The following is a 6,000-nucleotide window of genomic DNA, read 5'->3' on the forward strand; positions in this document are numbered from 1 at the left end:
GTGAAAAAAATCATTGAATTTGATAAAGATGGTTGTGGAATTGACATCTTTTTCTTTTGTTTAACAGTAATTTTCTAGCTTAGCCTGTGTTTTCTTATTTGTGAAGTGTGGAGGGGGCAGCATTAAACTTTATGTTGAATAGCGTTAAAATGTATAGAATACTAGTAGAGCTTCTAATCCATTGGATGAGCTCAATAGATTTTATTTTTGTTTTTCTAGTTAATAAACTTTGTAAAGGTCATACTAAGGAAATTGAGAATGAAAATAAGATGGTAAAAATGATATATAGTGTTAAAATTAAGTGCAATGGAAATGCTGATATGCTGAAACAGGTGGTGTAGTGGTAAGGAATCCACCTGCCAATGCAGAAGGAGCAAGAGATGCAGGTATGATCCCTGGGATGCAGGTATGTTCCCTGGGTTGGGAAGATTCCCTGAATAAGGAAATGGCAACCCACTCTGGTATTCTTGCCTGGAAAACTCCATGGGCAGAGGAGCCTGGTGGGCTACAAACCATGAGGTCATAGAGTTGGATCCCACTGAGTGACTGAACAGACAAATGCAATTTATTTAACAAAGATCTGTTTTCCTATGTACATATTTTGATCTCTTTCTTAAGGACGCATTAGCAAAAACCTTAGTGGCCATAACTGTTGCATGTTGCATCCATACTAATAGTAATAAAATTATTTCTCGTTCAACAGAACTTATCATTATCATTCAACAGAATTTATATTTTTATCAAAAACAATCGTACTTCTTTTTCTCATTTGGGTTGGTATTTCCCTGAGGTAGTCTTGTTTGGAGAACTGTACTTTCTGAAAGATCAATCAGCATCTTCTCTGTGAAACTGTAGAACATATACTCTCCAACTGTCTAAGTTTAACAAGCCTTGACCAGTTCTCAGTTGATTCCTTTGCTGTACTAATAACCTCAGGATCCAGCAACATCCTGGGCTCTCTGCCACACCGTCTGTTCACTATCAACAAATGTTGCCAATCATTTTGATCAAAGTGTCACAAAGGTCAATGTCTTGCAGCTTTTGCTAAAAAAAGAAATGCCTAAGAAGAATATTCTCACTTTCCTCTTATTATCTTTTAAGACTTGCTTTTTAAAATGTGTTCCTATTAAATACTGAACAGAAACAAAATATATATAAACTATATGATAGATGCAAAGTGTTTAACATAGAACTAGCTAAATAGTAAATGCTGAAAAAGTTAACTATTATTAGAAACAAAATATATATAAACTATATGATAGATGCGAAGTGTTTAACATAGAACTAGCTAAATAGTAAATGCTGAAAAATTTAACTATTATTAGAAATAATATGCACCTAAAAATATATTTTCAGACTTAAAAGAATTTTTAGAAATTTAAGAATTTTAGAAATATAAAGAGATACAGATATATTTGAACTTCCTCTAGCCCATTTAATTTCGTTTATTGTCCAAGGAAACTGCAGTCCTGAAGTTAGTATCATTTATGCATATGCAGACTTTTATATTGATACTAGTTTATATACTAGTTTATTCTTTATGTCTGTACATACTTTATTAAACCTAAACCAAAACAATTATAGTTCATAAAAAAAGAATAATCTGAAGCATAGATTCAGAATTTGATCATAGTACCCATTACATAGTGGCATCAATTTATGCTCTTTTGAGAAGAGTATTTTTGCCAAGATTTGGCATTGCCAGCCTTTTTACTTTTTTATCAGGCTATTGGAAATAAAATGGTGAATTTTAATGTGTTTTAAGAATTATTTACAATGTCAAGCATCCTTTTTGAGGTTTATGGGCCACATGTGATTTCTTTCCTGCAAAATGCTTCTTCATGACTTTTGATAATTATTTTCTTGGCTTGTTTGTGCTTTCACCAATTGAAATGGTGGAGATGCTTATATGTTTTGCATATAAATATAATTTATTTTCTTACAAATATCCACTAATGGCTTGCCCAGTTATTCTTATTTTGGTACTATGAAAGTAACATGATACTTTTTGTATTAATACTCTCAAAATTGTCAACTTTTAATTCCTTTTAATACAGATTTGTTAACAATATTTTCCAACTCAAAGATAATTAAATAGAAATTTCTACAAGTTTTTCTAACTAAAATTTGATTTTCCATAGTTTAGCATTTACAATGTATTTTTTTTCATAGAATGAAGAGTAAATGCATTTTCCATAGATATAAAATTTGCCTCAGCACCATTTACCAGATCGTTTATGTTGTTGTTGTTCAGTTGCTAAGTCATGTCCGACTCCTTGTGACCCCATGGATTGCAGCACACCAGGCTTCCCTGTTCTTCACTATCTCTCAGAGTTTGCTCAAACTCATGTGCATTGGTACAGTGACGCTATCTAACCATCTCATCTCTGTCACCCCCTTCTTCTCCTGCCATCTATCTTTTGCAGAATCAGGGTCTTTTTCAATGAATCGGCTCTTCACAATAGGTGGCCAAAGTATTGGAGCTTCAGCTTCACTATTAGTCCCTCCAATGGATATTAGGGTTGATTTTCTTTAGGACTGACTGAAATGAACTGCATGCAGTCCAAAGGACTCTCAAGAGCCTTCTCCAGCATCACAGTTCAAAAGCATCAGTTCTTTGGCACTCCAGCTACCACATCCATACGTGACTACTGGAAAAACCAGAGCTTTGACTATAAGGACCTTTGGTGGCAAAATGATGTCTCTGCTTTTTAATATACTGTCTAGGTTTATCATAGCTTTCCTTCCAAGGAGCAAGCATTTTTCAATTTCATGGCTGCAGTTACCATTTGCAGCGATTTTGGAACCCAAGAAAATAAAGTTTGTAGCTGTTTCAACTTTTTTCCCTTCTATTTGCATCGAAGTGATGTGACCAGATGCCATGATCTTAGTTTTTCAAATTTTGAGTTTTAAGACTACTTTTCCTCTCTTTCCTTAAGAAGCTCTGTAGTTCCTCTTCACCTTCTGCCATTAGAATGGTAACATCTGCATATCCGAGGTTGTTGATACTTCTAATGGCTATCTTGATTCCAGCTTTTGATTTATCTAGCCCAGTATTTCATATCCACCCTTGTATATAAGTAAAATACGCAGAATAACAATATACAGCCTTATTGTACTCCTTTCCCAATTTTGAACCAATCCATTGTTCCATGTCCAGTTCCAATTGTTGCTTCTTGATCTTCATATAGGTTACTCAAGTGACAGTCAAGGTGGTCTGGTATTCCCATCTCTTTAAGAAATTTCTGCAGTTTGTTGTGATTCACATAGTCAAAGGCTTCAGAGTAGTCAATATAGCAGAAGTTGATGTTTTTCTGAAATTCCCTTGCTTTTTCTATGATAAAGCAGGTGTTTAGTTTGGTCTCTGGTTCCTTTGCCTTTTCTAAGTCCGGCTTGTACATCTGGAAGTTCTTGGTTCAACTACTGCTGAAGCCTAGCTTGAAGGATTTTGAGTATTACCTTGTTAGCATGTGAAATTAACGCAGTTGTATGGTAGTTTGAACATTCTTTGGTATTGCCTTTTTGGGGGATTAATATGAAAACTGACCTTTTCCAGTCCTGTGGCCAATGCTAAATTTTCCAAATTTTCAGACATGTTAAGTGCAGTGCTTTAACAGCACCCCAAAATCTGGTGAACAGTTTTAAGCAGTTAATAGACTTTGCTAGGATGGATACTAAAGACAGAAAAAAATTCATTTGCATATATTTTCAAATTAACTGTAAAATGTTTGAGTAAATATTAAATTGTCTTAGTTTCAGCCCCTCTGATTTAAAAATTTAGCAAATAGAAATAGAAGAGGCTCAGATAAATTTGAAATTCATGTAGGCAATGAATACTTTCCTACTCTAAGCGTTTCTTAAATAGTGCATGGAACATACACTTGAATAAATCTACTTTTTATCTTAAATTCAATTTACAACAAGTTCTGTGTTTTATCTAGCAACACCATTCTTACTGAAACAAAAATATAAAATTAATATTTTGATGATTCTAATTGAAAAAGGAAAGTTAATCATATAAATTAATTGTGGGAAATTCTCAAAGATGAAAATTTTAAAGTAAATTTGAATAGTTAAATTTTCAAATGTATTTTTCGGGAATTTGCATCATTTACTACTTGATTTTGCACTGGTCTTTTGAGATACTCCATATGTGAAGTTTAGCAAAATTTCATTATTTTTAATGGCTGAGTAGTTTTCCATTACAAATAGATAAAATTTTCTCTTCTGGGGCTCTAAAATCACTGTAGATGGTGACTGCAGCCATGAAATCAGGAGATGTTTGCTTCTTGGCAGGAAAGCTATGACAAAATTAGGCAGTGTGCTGAAAAGCAGAGACATTATTCTGCTGACAGTGGTCCATATTGTCAAGGCTGTGGCTTTCCCAGTGGTCATATGTGGTTCTGAGAGCTGGACCATAACGAAGGCAGAGCACCAAAGAATTGATGCCTTCGAACTCTGGTGCTGGAGAACACTCCTGAGAGTTACTTGGACAGTAAGGAGATCAAACTGTTTAATTTAAGGGAAATCAACCCTGAATACTTGTTGGAAGGACTGATGCTGAAGTTGAAACTCCAGCATTTTGGTCATCTGATGCGAACAGCTGATTCATTGGAAAAGTCCCTGATGCTGGGAAAGATTGAGGGCAGAAGGAGAAGAGGGCAACAGAGGATGAGATGTCTAGATGGCATCACTGATGCAATGGACATGAATTTGGGCAAACTTCAGGATGTGGTGAAGGAGAGAGAGGCCTGGTGTACTGCAGTCCATGGGGTTGCAAAGAGTCAGACATGACTGGGCGACTGAACAACTATGGAGTATGTACACCACATCTTTATCTATCCATATGTAGATGGACACCTAGGTTGCTTCCATGTCTTGGCTATAGTAAATAATGCCACTTCAGTGTTCAACATTGAAGTCCATGTGTCTTTTTGATTAGCGTTTTCATCTATTCTGGATATATAACCAGGGGTGGGATTGATGGATCATATAATAACCCTGTTTTTAATTTCCAAGGAACCTTCAATATGTTCTCCACAGTTGCTGCACCACTCTATAATCCCACTAACAATGTAGGAGCTTCCCTTTTTTCCATATCCTCTCTAACATTTATTATTTGTAGACCTTTTGACAATGATCATTCTGACTGGTGTGAAGTGCTACTTCATTGTAGGTTTGATTTGCATTTCTTAATAATTAGCAGTGTTGAACATCTTTTCATGTGCCTGTTGACAATCCACATGTCTTCTTTAAAGAAGTGTCTATTTATATCTTCTGCCCATTTTTTGCTTTTAATTAGGTGTTTTTTTTGTTTTTTTTTGTAATTGAGTTATATGAGCTGTTTGCAGTATTTTGGAAATTAAGCCACACTCTGTCACATCATTTGCAAGTATTTTCTCCCAGTCTGTAAGTTATCTTTATTGTTGTTTATGGTTTCCTTTGCCTTATTTTTATATTTATTTATTTTGCCTTGGGAGTCCAACATAAGACAGCATTGTTACAATTTATGTCAGAAATATTTAAGTCTTTAAACCATTTTGAATTTATTTTTCTGTTTGGTGTAAGGGTATATGAGGGTGTGTTTGAATTTCATTGAGTTACTAATACATGCAGCTGTTCAACTTTGCCAACACCACTGCTGAAGAGACTGTCTTTTCTCCATTGTATATTCTTGTCTCCTCTGTTGAAGATTTGTTGGCCATAGGTGTGTGGATTTGTTTCTGAGCTTGCTATTCTGTTCCATTGATCCATGTCTGTTTTTGTGCCAATAGTGTACTGTTTGGTTACTATAGCTCTGTATTGTCTGAATTCTGGGAGAGTCATACCTCTAGCTTTGTTCTTTTCCCTCAAGATTGTTTTGGCAATTCTGCTTTTTTGTGGTTCCATACAAATTTTATGATTATTTGTTCTAGTTCTTAGTTTTCTTTTTTGGTAAAGGCGTTGTTTGGTTTTGGTATCAGAGTGATGGTGGCTTTATAGAATGACTTTGAGAGTGTT

This window comes from Capricornis sumatraensis, chromosome 19, assembly GCF_032405125.1.
Source record: "Capricornis sumatraensis isolate serow.1 chromosome 19, serow.2, whole genome shotgun sequence".
Classification (NCBI taxonomy): domain Eukaryota; kingdom Metazoa; phylum Chordata; class Mammalia; order Artiodactyla; family Bovidae; genus Capricornis; species Capricornis sumatraensis.